Below are 15,575 nucleotides of genomic sequence, written 5' to 3' on the forward strand. Positions count from 1 at the left end.
GTGGGTACGCACAGCAGGGTGCACAGCCCAGCAGGGGTCCCATGAGAGCCTGCTAAGAAGCTGGCAGAGATGGGCAAGGAAGACTTCGGATCTGACTGGCAGAGCTGGAGGAACTGCTGAGAATCTTCTAGTTCACAGTGCGGGTGGATTAGAGTTCTGGGAGGGGAAGGAATTGCTCAAGTCACATGTGATGGCACTCCTAGTGATGGCACTGCTAGGACTGGAGCCCAGTATTCTTGCCCCAGGGTCATCATCTACCATCAAAGGCTGCATGTTGTAAAACTTCATCCCTGTTCCTCAGAGCCCTGATGTGGAGCCTCTGAAGACACCTGACAAGAGGGTCCCAGGCTGTTCCTCTGGGTGTGCATGGCAGGCAGGCCCCTTCTCCCATCACCTGGCATCTGGGCAGGCAGGGAGGCCCTCTGGCAACTGCAGGCAGTGTGGTTCAGCCAGGGCTAGGGGGCCCTCTGCTGGGCAGCCGCCGCCTGGCCTGTGGGATGGCTGAGCGAAGCCAGCTGGCTGTGTGGGTTCCGGGGCTGCATAGAGGAACATCCTTTCAGGAAGGGTCAGGGATGGTAAAATTCTGACCCATGGCACCTCTCTCCCAGTCCTTCCTGTCATTGCTGTCCCTGCCAGGTGGCCTTGTGCCCTCTGCTCAGGACCCCCTCTTGGGCTCCCTGCCAGCCCCCCAAACCTCTAGTTCTACCTGCTCCCCATTCTAGCTCCTGCTAATATGATATCGAATCTTAAAGGATCAATGAATTATTTCCCCCGTTCCTGAAGGCCTACAGTTGCAGAGCGTTAGGACTCCTCTGAGAAACCAAGTCTTACCCTGCAGGAGTGACCTGAAGGCCCACCGGCTCCTGCTGTGGGCTGAGGCCCACCGTGGGGGGCCCTGAGGTGTCTTTGTAGGGGCAGCGTCTTGGCAGTAGTTCTGACCACAGTTGGAATCCTGCCCCTTTCTAGTTCTTTGACTTTGAGCAACTCACTAAACTTCTCTGACCCTCTGTTTCCTCATCTGTGTAATAGGAACAAGAATTCCCATCTCCCAGAATTGCCTTGGGTGTTAAGTGAGAGGACGCGGTAAAGAGTCCCTCATAGGACTTAGTGACGATCAGTTTCTTTCATTGAGATTTTCAGTTTTCTCATCTGTGGAATAAGAATTCTTGTCCGCCCCGGATTATAACTTTGAAAATCCAAGTGTTTCGAAAATCCAGATGTTACTTTTATTTGCAGTGCGGTGAATTCCCACAAGAACGGACACATGAGAGCGCCACCGCCAGTGCAGACACAGACACCGAAGCCGTGCGGCGTTGGAGTATCCCTGAAAACTGCCTCCCCCACTCTGCACCATGCAGTCCTGGGGCTGCTCAGAACAAAGGCCAGGGCAACCCCTGGCTCCCCCTACCCCACCCACCGCAAGCCCAAGCGAGATCAGCGCACTGTCAAGCCAGGTCGCAGAGAGGGAAAGTGATCTACTCAGCAAATGGGTGACAAGAAGTGTCAGGACACCCATCTTCCGAGCTGATCCTCAATCTTCTTTTTGCAGATTCTTCTCTTTTCTCTTAAGGAAAAGATCCTTCTCTTTTTTCTTCACTCTGTGATGAAGGACCCCAGCTCTGAGGTCAAATTCCAGCACTAGACTCACTGTCTTTGTCATCTTGGGAAAGTACTCAACCTCTCTGAAACTTTGTTTCTTGATTTCTAAAACGAGGATCATAAAGCCTTCTTTATTTTTTATTTATGTATTTTTTGAGACGGAGTCTCACTCTGTTGCCCAGGCTGGAGTGCAGTGACACCATCTGGACTCACTGCAACCTCCTATTCCCGGATTTAAGCAATTCTCATGCCTCAGCCTCCCAAGTAGCTGGAATTACAGTTACCTACCACCACATCCAGCTAATTGTTTTGTATTTGTCGTAGAGATGGGGTTTCACCATGTTGGCCAGCCTGGTCTCTAACTCCTGGCCTCAAGTGATCCACCCACCTGAACTCCCAAAGTGCTGGGATTACAGGCGTGAACCACCATGCCCGGCCAGAATCATAAAACCTTCTGCAGAGGGTTGCTTAGAGGTTTAAGTAGCATGATGTATTCATGGCTCCTAGCACAGGGCTTGGCTTCTGGCAGGTTTCCCTTCCCATGTGAACACTGACTCAGAGAACGACACTTTCCCGTTGTTATAAATAATCTCGAAGACACCCAGTTCTGTGCTCTGTCTCTGTGCTCACTCTGCCAACCAGTCATCTACTCACGGCTGATGTAGCTCCAGGGAGGGGAAGCGCACCCTTCACTGGGCTGCAGTCTCAGAACAGCTAGGATGGAGGGTAAGTTCCCGTTCTCGTGATGTAAGCACTGTCTCCATGCGGTTCTCATCCATAGAATAGCCTCAGGAAATTGATCTGATCCTTCTCTCTCTAAATCAACTCTTCAGATGACCCCTGGGCCTTCTTGTCCCTGTCAGTCATACACTCAGGGGTCAGCCTCAACCTTCTCCAGCTCCTCTCAGCTTTGAGCAGATATCTTTCACTTTCCGGAGGAACTCGATATGCCCCTGGGCCAGTGCTCAGGAGTTTCTCTCACCATCCCCGGGCTCAGCCTCTGAGATTCTTCCCAGTTCTTGCTAATCCCTGCCTCCAAAATCTTTGCCCTCTAGTGAGAATGTGCTGATACACAGTTGTTGGGTTCCTTACATAGAGACACTCTACATACAATCCCCATTTTAGCCTTCCCAGTACATCGTCAGGGTAAGTATTATTATTCCCATTTCACAGAGGAGGAAACGAAGGCTCAGAGAGATTGGCTGACTTGCCCAAGATTGCACAACCAGCAAATTGTGAACTAGAGGTGGGAGCTTGGTCTGTTTGATTGGAGATGAGAGCATGAGTTCTCCCCACACAGGTATCATGAAAATGAGAATTTATGTAAAACAAGAAAGGTGATCTTTCACCAGTATTGTTTCTGTATGTTCTGGGTGAAGTGTAGACTCATTAGGAGGTGTGCATTGGGAGGGGGTGTCACAGCTTGTTAGGTGTATGCATATAGCTAACAAGAAGGATGGTGGGGAGGTGCTGGCTTGGTATGGCAGCTTCGCTGAGTTGGGCCATGCTGCAGCTCAGAAGAATGAGGTCCCCAGTTTGAGTCCCTCCACCTCCATCCTCTCACCTGCCTCCCAAGTGTTTTTTATTTGTTTGTTTGTTTGTTTAGAGGCAGGGTATCATGTTGCCCAGACTGGCCTTGAACTCCTGGTCTCAAGTGATCCTCCTGCCTCAGCCTCCCAAGTAGTAGAGACTACAGGTGCACACTATAGCACTGGGATTCCTCCCAGATGTATTTAACTCAGTCATAAGTGAGTCCAGCTGAGAGTGTAGACAGTGCCTAGGGAGCCCAGCAGCTCCCCTGGGAAGGGGACTCCAGGGCACAGGAAAAGCCAAAGGTTCTTGTGACCCCTAAAAGGCTGTCTTCATTATACCAACAACATGAACCCCAGTCTCTTCTGTTCCCCCGTCACTGAGACCTGTGTCATTCCTGTCTCTGTGCTCTTATTCTTGACATTCCCTCTACTTGGGCTGCCTTCCCCTCGCTGAGTCCTATAGTCGGCCTCAGTCATGTGCATGGAACAGGAGTGCATGCTGCCAGAGTCGTGTGCCTACGTGGCTAGACTGCGCGATACTTCCTAGCATTCTCCCCTGCCAGGTCTTTCTGAGTAGGGTGGACACGAGAAAGTCGTACGGGGGCTGTGGAGGGCAGAGTGAAGCAGCCACTTTGTAGCTCACATACCTTGTCACTTAGCTGCTGGCTGTTTGTGTGAGACTACTGCGCCACCACCCCTTGGAAATATGTACAGCTTCTCTGCCTCCTGGCCAGATGAGTGAGCTTTGTTCTGTGATGAAGGACCCTATCTTCTGCAGGAAATCCTCACCATCAAGGTCAGAGCAACAAAACTAACAAGGGGTCTTAGTCCAACCTGATGTAATTCCAGCTCGGGCTCATGGGTTCTGGCTTATCGTTGTTATCCCTCACTTTATCTCCATCTTCCCCTCCCTACCTCCTGCCTTGCAGACATGGAGATCCAGCATCAAATGCAAATACCTCTGCCTTACCTAGACAGACTGACCAGCTCCCACAATAACAGAAGGTCAAGTCTCTGTAACAGATCCCTTATTATTTCTGTATCTTAGCAGCTTTGCTTTTCTTACTGAACTTGAGTTGAGGTATCAACATGGGTGGTGGTTGATGGTGGCTTATGACTCCTATCCATCCTTTGGAACCCAGCTCAAGTCTCACCTCCTCCAGGAAGCTTTCCCAGACCCCACTAGTCATCAGTGGTCACTTCTGACTCTGAGCTATTACTGCACTTACTGCTTGTCCTGTCCTGCTTTAGGTTGTAAGTTATCTTTCCACTCATGGGTATCTTCTTGTCCTAGGTCAAAATTTCCTGCACTTCACAGATATAAATCTCTAGTCTCTTCCTGAAGATTCTGATTCTCTGAGCTTCACCTAGAACAATATGGTGACCAGATAGTGTGAGGAATTCAGCCCCAAGTAAACTGTGAGCCCTAAGATGACAGGAACCAAGTCCCTATTTTATGTGGCAGGGACTGCACACATCCAGCAATAATAGTAGATTTGAAAGTGGAGGGTACCCAACCAGCCTTTTCTGGGGCAAACATCCTGGCTTAGAATTCCCATTAAGTGAGATCTCTGAGATGCTTTTCTTTCTTCTTGCATGGCAGCGGAGGATGAAACCCCAAGCAGTCAGGTGCTGGGGACGTCATTCACCCTGATGATCTTGATGGGGTTAATTCTTACTAGTCATGTCTCCCTCACTCTGACTCCTTCTCCTCTATTGCTTTGGAAAGAGGACTGTGCTTGCTGGCTACCCAGGAGTCCACCTCCCAATCTCCCAGCATGTCTCCCGGAGCTGAGTCTGACAGATCCAGGCTCTTCTGCTTTTTCTTTGGGGCGTTTTCTCCACATGTTTCTCTTACACATTCTAGCTCAAACCTGTGCCTAACACAGAGTAGGCATTCAGTGAGAACGGGTGCTGGATTGTCCATTGTCAGGGCCAGGTTGGCCCTGGCTGTGTAAGGGCCTGATGAGGGCAGCAAAAGGGTAGGCTTTGGTGGTACTCTGGGCGGGTTATGAGAGCCTGCTTGCCTAGCATCTGAGAGATGGAAAGTCCGTCAACTAGACCTGGGCTGCCCACCACTTTTCCTCCCCTCCCCAGAAAACCCCAGATTACCCACTGTAAACAGTTCTGTGACTGCGTCTCCTGGAAAGGTCAGATCTGATGTCCATGCTGGAAGCTTTTGTAAGAATTCCTCATGGTCGAATGCATCTGTTCCCTCATCAAAACACAGGCAGATTCCTCATGCTTGGCCTTAATTTGCTGAACTTGCACATCATTGAGACAGATTATCTCTGTTTCCCAACTAGTCATTTTCTGTTTCAGGGGTGATACTGGGCTGGCTCAGGATGTTTCTGGTCAGAGCCCCCACCCACTACCTGCACAGGAGGGCTGGGTGCCCTGTGTGCCTACTTCCTTCTACAATCTAACAATAGAGAATGCAGGTGGATGCCTGGTGCAGGAGGAAAGGAGAGATACTGTCCTTCTACAGATGTGTGTGCCAGGGAGGAGGTGATGGACAGTAGGGTGCACTGTCCAGTGGGCAGATCTAAGGAAAGAGAATTTCTTACCTGAGTCTTCAAGGAAAGCCAGAATCAGGGCCCTAAACCCATTCAAGGACCGAGGAACAGCTAAAGCCTTTATGTTCCAAACTGGACTCTCAAAAGTAGCTGAAACCAAGTGACTTACCAGAAACCAACTCTGGAGTAGTTGCCATGCTAGAAGCCTAATCAACTCTGGGCTGAGAGGTAGAGCCAGGGAGGCAGAGGAGAGTGCTCCAGTGAATGAAAAACGACCAGGAGTGGGGTGTTGTGTGTCCCACTTTATGGAAATCATACTTGGAAAAACTGAATCAAAAACAACAGACTGTGACACAGAGAGTCGTCGTGAACAAAGGGAATACCAGAAATATCCCTTTAAAGAGAATCTCTTGACACATGCCTGGTATCTGTGGGCTTACCAGAGTTGCATTTACACATTCATTTTAGGGACATGTGCCTAAAATGAAGTACATCTGTTAATCAGGGTACAGAGAGGCTTTGTGGTGAAGGGGAAAGAACTGGATAGGGGGTCGTGGAGCCTGGTTCTGCCACTTTCTCACTGAGAGACCTGGAGCAAATCACTGTCCCAATCCAGGCCTCTGACTCCCATTGGACAAAGGGTAGGACTGGATTACATGATCTTCAAGGGCACTTTTGGCTTTGACATTTTCTGCAGGAAGAAGAGGAAGAAGGTGGAGCTTCATGGAGGCCCTACTGTATTGCAGATGCTCATTTGACCCAATGCCTTGGTAACCCCCAAAGGAAGTGAAGCTCAAACGATTAAGCAATGTGTCCAAGGTGAGAAGGTGTCAGGGCTAGTGAGTGTCCTTACCACACCCCCGTAGGAGATGGCAGGGAGGATTCAAACCTGGTCCTGGCCGACCTGTGTGTGTGTGTGTGTGTGTGTGTGTGAGAGAGAGAGCGTGTGTGTGTGTGTGTGTGTGCATGTGTGTGTTTGTGTGGTTTCTGGCTGTGATCCTATAGGATAGGAGAGGCAGGGAGCCAGTGGACTCGCAGTACTGCTTCTGTTTTAAATCGAGACAAAGCTTGGGACCATCACATGGGCTTCCTGTGGGGAAAAAGGGAGGACAGTCCATTTAATTAACACCCCACAAGACCCCTGGAACTCTCCCTCCAGCCAGAGCACCAGCAACCCTGATAGCATCCGCGCTGCCCCACCACGAACCTGTAAGCAATTCATTTCCTACACTTATAATAAATAAGTCAATGAAAAAGATGTTCGACATAATTTCCCCAGAGAATGGAAGAAAGAAGCAGTGTGAATTGGAAGCTTCTATTATCTTCTGTTGTTTTGTCTCTGATGACAGATAATGGTGGCTGGTGAGGGGGATTGGCTGGCGGGGAGAATAATGCTTGGGTAAAGGTGGCCTTTAGAATATGTCATCCCGCATCCAACTCAAAAAGGGAAGAAAAAAGCAAAGGCAAGGCAAGGCTAGCCGTGCTGCTCTGTTCAGGCCTCCCTTCCATCCACATCTAGCCAAGTTGCAGCCCTTTTACTAGAGAAACCATTGTATGAATCACCGTATTTGTTGCTGCTTTCCCCCTGTGCCTTCAGAGAGCTGATTAATTGGTCCAATACCAGCTGCTCGTCATGAAGGTCTTAATTAAGAAAGAAATAGCCACCTTGTGAATTCCCTGGGAATCGATAGCCCTGGGGATGTCTCTTCTGCCGGCTGCTCAGGGAATGGTGAGGAAAACAGGACAAAGGCAGGCTCCGAGTCAATGGGATTAAAATCTTGGAGGCAGTAAGAGAGCTGAGTGGCCAGGAAACTCCAGGACAGTTCAGGAGGAAAGAATAATAGAGAGTTTGGCCAAATGAGTCAGCTTCCAAGGCTGAATCCAACTGGCTAGGGGCTGCCACAGGGGGAGTGAATTTTGGGGACATCTTGGGTTTGGACTAAATGTTTAAGATTCGCTTTTAAAGTGACAGTTAAAAGTATAGCAATTATTTTCAACCCTGACTGCCTGTAGGGGAACTTTTAAAATACAGTGATGCCCAAGCCCCACCTCACTTCAATCCAATCAGAATCTCCAGAGGGTAGGAACCAAACACTGATGTATTTTAAGAGCTCCCCGGCTGACTCTGTGGTGCACCTGGGGCTGAGAACCACCAAAGATGGTACAGAGCACGTTTCTTCTCCACATGTGCTCCCTGGGCCAGCGGCATCAGCATCAATATCACCTGGAAGCTTGTCAGAACTGCAGAATCTCAGACACCACCCCAGAACTACTCAAGTAGAATCTGCAAGATCCTTAGTTCATTCTCATTCACCTCCAAGTTTGAGAAGAAATAGTTTAGACAATAGATTGTTTGGGGTTTTATTTCTACTCCAGCATTAAGGCACATTATTCAATTTCCCTGAAACTCAGTTTCACTGTATGTAAAATGGGACTAATGATATGTATATGCCACAGTTATCAAGAGAAGAATACAGAATCATTTCTGCAAAGCATTTCACACACACAGTGCTTAGAACAGTCACTTCTCAATAGACACATGTGGTTCCTTTCCCTTCCACATGAGGATTAAATGAGATACGTCATGTAAGACATTTAATAGAGTGCTTGCTTGTACTATGTGCTTAATAAATGTGGGCTATTCTTATTTCCTCAAGCATTCCTTAGGCAGACAGCCAGACTCCTGCCTTTGTGCTCCTCCAGCTCGCTACTCATCCATCTCCTCCAGCCCTTAGAGTATTGAATTTCAATAAGCCATTTTTATGTCTCTCAACCCCGCTGGGTCTTATTCAGCTCACTTCCTTGGGCCTAGCACAAAGTAGGTCCAGGAAATACATAAATAAATGTGAAGGCCTTAAAGCGTTCCTTAGTTGGAGAACAGAGAGGCCGGGGATCATGTGCCTGGGGCTTCCAAGTCCTTAGATGTCCTGTTTCTTGGCCCCTGGGTAAGAACGAGGCTCTCTGAAGGAGGAAGGGGCCCCTTCCAGTGTCTGTGAGTAGAGAGCAGGTAACAAAATATGTCATGGAATATTCTGTGTGTTGGGTCAGTTTCAACCAACACAAAATCTAAATGCTTTGTAGACCTAATTAAACTGTGAGCTTCTAGAAAAATAAAACCGACTTTGAGATTGTCTCTAGACTTCCTTTATTCCTAGCGTGCTAGGGCTGGAAAAAAAAAAAAAAAAAGAAGAGAGAAGTCAGTCCCCTTTGGCTGTTACGCCCCATGGCAAGCAAGGGGAAGGCTTGGCAGATGGCAGCAATGCCCTCCTAATTCATGGGTCACCCTGGAGCTGCCCACAGACAGTGCCAGCCTTTTTAATGAAATCACTTAATTGGCATGAACATAGGTGAGTGTACAGGTCACCTTTGCTCAGGTCAGGGGCTAAGATGGGAGCATGAGGCCTCTTGGGCCTGCACTAAGCACTTTTTTCAAGAAGACTGTGTTGCTGCCAGGTTCAAGAGAAAGAAGGTTGGAACCTAAAATACTAATAAACAGCTCATAGTCCTCCCTAGGGACCCAGCTTTGCCAGGTCATGCAGGACCAACCTCACAGGTACCAAGGGGTTGCAGACTGCCTCTCGTAGCTTTGATAAAAGTCAATCATTTCTATTAGTTAATGCATGCACTCATTTAACAAAAGGTTTTCCAGTCCCTGCTCTGTGTTAGGTATATAAAGTACTTTTCTGTACATTGTTCCATTTTATTTCTTTTAACTAGACAAGAACTTTCTGAGTTAGCTACTGTCTTCCCATTTTACCAGTAGATAAGCAGAGGCTTAAATAAGTTAAAGAAAAAATCTTTAACTTATTTTTATTTATTAAAAATTAATTACTAATTTTTAACTTAATTCACTAACTTATTAATTAACTTAGCTCAAAATCACACAGCTTGACAGGATTTGAACCATAGACTCTCCGATCAGGCCTCGATCAGTAGAAAGAGTTTACAGGCATGGCCTCCTGGTCCTTTAAGTCAAATGTTCCAGAAAGGTTTAGGACAAGGTCATAGAACTCCTGGCAGTACCAGGTGCCACCAAGAAGGAGGGTGCTTTGTTTCCGTAGTCTTGGGGTACATAAAACTGGGCAGGGGGCAGTGGGTGGGGTTACACCAAATCCGAGCTGCCTTCACCTGTGCTGACCTGACATCTTGAGCAGACCAAGCCCCAGGCAGAAAGAGTGCTGGAAAGTCAAGACATGTGGACCTCAGTCCTCCCTGCTTCTTGAGACACGTTTGACCTTGCAGAGGCCCTTGCTCTTGCCATCTGGGAATTTAGGGCCAGATGGCTGCCCGGGTCTCTTAGAATTAGGTTGGCCTGATTCCTTGAGCTGTGGGGTTGGTGTTCCTGGAGTCACTGCTAAAAATTCTGCAAATTGCAGGGAAGCCAATGTTTAAAGACTTCTCCATTGCACTTGTGGCTACATACATCCACACACCTCCCACTGGGTCACGACGTCCTAGGGCTCATCCCACTGCCAAGGAGAGAGGCGCTTCTTTCCTCCATCCTCTACATCCCCAACTCCCAGTTTCTTTTTCTATGACCTGGGGGTACCAATAATCTGTCTCAAGTTTCTGATGGTGAGGTGCTTGAGGTTGGGAAGCCTTTCCCTGACTGTCTCATGAGCAGAAATGATCACACTGTGTGCCCAGCTCTTTGTTCTCCCCTTAGCCTCCCACTCAGTTTTCCAGGTGAGGACAGGGGCCACATGGAAAGGGAAAAGGTATTATAGTGGAAGGGATGCCCAACAGGAGTGTGTATGGGAGGGGTTGAGCGATCATACTAGACACTTTCAGGTCTTTTTTATTGGCCATCTGTCCTCTACTTTCTTCTTGCTTCCAGGGAGGTGGGTCTGTGTCTGTGGCTGGATGCAGTGAGAGCAGCCAGAACCAAAACCCAGCCTATTCTTCAGCCAGAGGAGTGAGGCTGAGCCCACTAACCTGGCACCTCCACGGTTTGCCCTCAACAAGTGCCTGATGCCTAACCAACCTCACCCATGAAGCCAAGGGTCATTCATCAAACCCATTTCCCTAAGCATCTCCTACATATCATGCACCTTGCCAGGCTGTGGGAACGCAGTGAAGAACATGATCCACATGGTCCCTGCTCACAGAACTTGTAATCTTGTACCAGAAACTATTAAACTAATAATGGCACAAATAATTATAAAATAAAATTGCAGGAAGTGCTGCATGTGTCAGCTCCTGACCTTCCTTCTGCTTCCAGGACTGGATGTGATTAAAAGTGAGGCTACTGTGATGCACCACTAGAAGATCTGGGAGGTGAAATCCAGTCCCGAATCTCCTCTCACCCTCTGACTCTTGGGACAGCAGAGCAAGTGAATAACAAAGAAAAGAAAGAAGATGCTATGAAAAGATGGCTTGGAGCTAGAAGGTGCTAGTGCAATGGATGGGGAAACCACATATCTGTCATTTCCATCTCTTCCATGTCACTGACGTTGGTCCTCTTGACCCTGTCTCAGCTCGGACCTGCATCATCTTTTCCCCAGATGATTGTGGCAGCCTTCTGCCGCCGGTCTTGCCTCTCACCCAGCCCAAGATAGCCTCGATAGGACTCTGCAGAGAACCTCTCCTCTTTCTGCCTAGAGCAGTATTTCTCAGCCTTTTGACTAGTGACAATTTGGAGCTAGATAACTCTTTGTGGGCTGGGGCTCTCCTGTGCATTGTAGGATGTTTAGCAACATCCTTATTAGTAGTGACAACCAAAAATATGTCCAAAGATTGCCATGTGCCATATGATTTGGGAACCACTGGCTAAGAGATATTATGCCCTTGAACTTGATATTCAAGGCTCTCCATGATCTGATTCTGAGCTGTGTTTCAGGCCGAGCGTGGTGGCTCACACCTGTAATCCTAGCACTTTGGGAGGCTGAGGCAGGCAGATCACCTGAGGTCAGGAGTTCAAGACCAGCCTGGCCAACATAGTGAAACTGCGTCTCTACTAAAAATACAAAAATTACCCTGGTGTGGTGCCACACACCTGTAATCCCAGCTACTTGGGAGGCTGAGGTAGGAGAATTACTTGAACTTAGGAGGCAGAGGTGGCAGTGAGCCAAAGAAAGAAAGAAAGAAAAAGAAAGAAAGAAAAGCTGTGTTTCAGTATGCTATTCCTCTGTCCTGTCTCTCACATTCTATTATGTAGCCATAATCAAGTACATGAAGTTTTCTTAAAGTGCCCTACCCTTTTGTTGCCTTTGGCCATCCTGTTCTCTTGACTTACAGGGCCATGACATCTGCTCTATCTATTAAAATAGATCTACTTATGTCACAAGATTCAAATAAAAGGCCTTGTCTGAGAAACTTTTCCAGATTTCTAGAATTTAGTTATCTTACCTGTCAAATAAGGATAAAAATTCTTCCCCATGGATTGCCCGGAATCATAAAATTTCAGGGTTGTAGCAGACCTGGGGATTCACCAATGTCTTCTTTCAGGGAGACAGACGGAAATGCAAAGAAGTGGAGTGTCTTGTGGAAGTCATAGCCAGATGGAGAATAAGCTGCGCCTAGAACTTGGTGTTCTAAATTCTGAGATCAATATCTTAAATCCACTTGTTAGCTTTTGCAAGATGAAGACACTATCTAATCAACAGGAAAGTTAACTTTGTGGCCACAAGGTCACAAACCCTCTGTGCACCTCAATGTTTCTCTGTAAGGTGAAGGGCTAAACCAGCTGTTCCCCAAAAATCATTCCAGGCTGCTTTGTGCCACTATGATACTAATTTTCTTTTGAGAAGACTGTCATTTAATCATAAGGTATTCTCATGGGGAGGTATTCTTAATACTTCCCAGTCCATCTCATTGTGGGGGCTGGAAATTTCTGCCCTTGCTACACGCTGTCAAAATTGAACCCCAGAGCTCAGCTCACAAGAAGGTTAACATAACGGTTTTGCTGCTCATCATAACAACACTTCACATCATGCCTTCAGATCACTCCCCAGCATCATTCTTCAAATTCAAACGCGAACCAGAAGTGACAAATGATTCTTGTAATGCGCTCTTTGACACAAATCATTTCTGATTGCTCGGGACCCCGGACAACCTTGAACAGGCAGAATCAAGCTGAGAGGCAGAAGTCTTAGAAAATGAACAGCTTCAACTTCTTGTCGACGAGAACCCTCTGCTCACGAGGCAGCAGCAGTATGTGCTGATTGCCAAACAGATCATTTTTAAAATGATGCAGATCTGTGGGAGATTGGTCTGTGTGGTGATGTGTCTCATCTTGCCATGTCCTATGCAGCCTTCAAAGTGTTTTTAGATCCTGGCAAGGAAACAGACATTCATGTGTGTAGGGTTTGCAAGGCCCTCTGCATATGATGTTGCTCTTCATCCTCCCAGCAAGTTCGGGTATTTACTGTTATCCATCATCCCATAAAGGAGGAAAGGGAGCCTCAGAGAATTCCTAAAACATTGCCAAATGACCTAACATGTTGCTGTTAGATCTCAGACTAGAATTCAGGTCCTGTGGCTCCAAAGTCAGTGCTCTATACCGAGGTCACCTCTAAGGTATAAATTCCTTTCAGAGTGCTCCTATTATTTGGCCTCATTCTCTGCGGATTGTAGACGAATGCTTAGAGTTGAGGGAAGAAGTGCACATTGATGTGAGGTGGGCTTATCTGGAAAATGAGGAGGTTGGAATGGATCACAAATAATACTCCTGGTTCAAATGCATTGAGAGTGGCAGACCAGTCTAAGTGCATTATGAGTATCATTTCCTTTCCTTTCCTTAGCAGCACAGAAATCCTGTGGGTAAGTATTAGGATTGTTCCCATTTTTCAGAGATGGAACTGAGACTCAGAGTAGTTAAGCAACTTACTCAAGGCAGAGCTGGGGTGAGGCCAGAGGCAGAGATGAATGGCCATCCACCAAGGTTTCTTCCTCCCTTGCAAAGACTGAAGCTGTGTAGAGAAGTGGTTGTCTGGTCAAAACCTGCATTAGAAGAGGCCATGTTGACCAGTTCTTAGCAATGGATATGGTGGGAATAAAAATGTCACTTCTTAGTGGAAGTGGTTATGAAGCTAATGTGCCTTCTCGTCTCTCTCTGTGCCCTCCTGCCAATAGAACTTAATCCCTAGACTGACTTCAGAAGCCATGTGTGGTGTTGCAATCTTACAGACTTATTCTAGAATGCTTCTAAAAAACAGAAGAAAGAAAGATAAAACTGAAATTAAAAAATAAAAAAAGAAGCCGTGTGTGGAGGAGGGCACTGTCCATCAGCATGGATCCCTGAATGACCACGTGAAACCGAGTTCCCACCTCTACTCCAGCCTCCCCACACACTGCTGGTTGCACGATGCATAAAAGAGACATCAACTTAAATTGGACTAAGTCATTGAGATTTCAGGAGGTATTTGATACAGTAGCCAGCCTTACCCTGACTAATACAGAAGAGTCTTGCTTCTGAGGTGCATTCTCTTCACTGCTACACCACAAAGTGGCCTTGGGATTGCTTGGATTTATGGAGATAGTAGAAAATGTTCTCCTTATTCCCAAGTCCAAGAGCAAAAGTGTGTTGGTATTTTTTCCTCCTGTGAAGCCTCTGGGGAGTATGTGGGAGTGACGTTCATGTGCTTCTGAGCCCCTTCCAAAACTGACCACTCCCTTCAGTCTTCTCATCTCAGTAAATGGCACTAGCATATACTCAATGGCTTGGCAGTCATTTTGGTTTTCTGTCTTTCCTTTGCCCCCACATCCTAACTTTCAACAAATCCTGTAGACTCTACCTTAAAAATAAATTCAGTAGGATGCTGGAACTGGCTCAAGTCAACTTGTGAGAGCCAATTGTCAAATTGTTAGGAATATTGCAAGCCAGTTGATGTCATATTGAAAGTTTTAGGTGGCCCATGGTGAAGGTATTTACACTATGGAAATTGACAAACGCTACAAACTAAGGTCACCCTGCTCCTAAGAGAGCAGATTGTTAAATGCCCACCAACACACCACTGAATATTTTCCAAGTTTCACCTTTTCTCACCACTTCCACTGCTACCACCTAAGTCATAGCAACTAGCAGCTCACCTTATCTTGAGTATATGACTGCAGTAGGCTCCTAACTGGTCTTCCTGTAATTTTCTGCTCTTTCCCAGTTAACTCCTCACACAGTAGCCAAAGTGATCTTTTGAAAGTGTGAGGCCAAGTGCGGTGGCTCATGCCTGTAATCCCAGCAGTTTGGGAGGCCTAGGCGGGTGGATTACTTGAGCCAAGGAGTTCAAGACCAACCTGGGCCACATGGCAAAACCCTGTCTCTACAAAAAATACAAAAAATTAGCCAGGTGTGGCAGCACTCACCTGTAGTTCCAGCTACTTGGGGCGGCGGGCGGGGCAGGGGGTGGGGGGCATGCGCTGCTGAGGTGGAAGAATCACCCTAGCCTGGGGATATTGAGGCTACAATGAGCCATGATCACGCCACTGCATTCCAGCCTGGGCAACAGAGTGAGACCTTGTCTCAAAAATAAATACATAAATAAATAAAAATGTAAGTGACACCACATCACTTCCCTGCCCAAACCTCTCTGGGCCTTCCCATTGCCCTTAGAGTAAAATTAAAATTTCTTTCTGTAGTTTACAGGACTTTATACATCTAGCATCTGCCCACCTTTCTGACTCAGCCTCTGCCACTCCTGTTTCACTTATTGGTCTACAGCTGGGGTGGTGGTGCTTCTGTTTCACAAACATAGTGAGTTTGTTCTGGTGTCAGGGTCTCTGTGTTTGTTGATCCCTTTGCCTCAAATGCTCTTCCCCTTGATCTTCATATAGTTTGCTGTTTTACATCATATAGGTCTCTGCTAAAATATCACCTCCTCCTAGACGCCTTCCTTGAGCTATCTAAAATAGTCATCTTCCACCCACCCTGCCACAGCATGTGCTTCCTGAAGTTATGTTATGCATGTGTTCACTTGTTTACAAGTGAAATCTG

General features: G+C 47.2%; 1 protein-coding gene and 1 long non-coding RNA gene across 3 annotated transcripts in view; both read right to left on the reverse strand.

Annotated features, from left to right (window-relative positions):
- Positions 1 to 15,575, reverse strand: part of ASIC2 (acid sensing ion channel subunit 2) — a 1,130,968-nt gene that overhangs the window by 510,412 nt on the left and 604,981 nt on the right. The window lies entirely within an intron of this gene.
- On the reverse strand, positions 8,226 to 12,152 carry LOC112609294. The gene is made up of 3 exons (XR_003116182.1): positions 11,996 to 12,152; positions 11,844 to 11,904; positions 8,226 to 8,637 (listed from the first exon to the last, which is right to left on the reverse strand). It is a non-coding gene; the product is annotated as an uncharacterized LOC112609294 (long non-coding RNA).

Source organism: Theropithecus gelada, chromosome 16, assembly GCF_003255815.1.
Source record: "Theropithecus gelada isolate Dixy chromosome 16, Tgel_1.0, whole genome shotgun sequence".
Taxonomy (NCBI): Eukaryota; Metazoa; Chordata; class Mammalia; order Primates; family Cercopithecidae; genus Theropithecus; species Theropithecus gelada.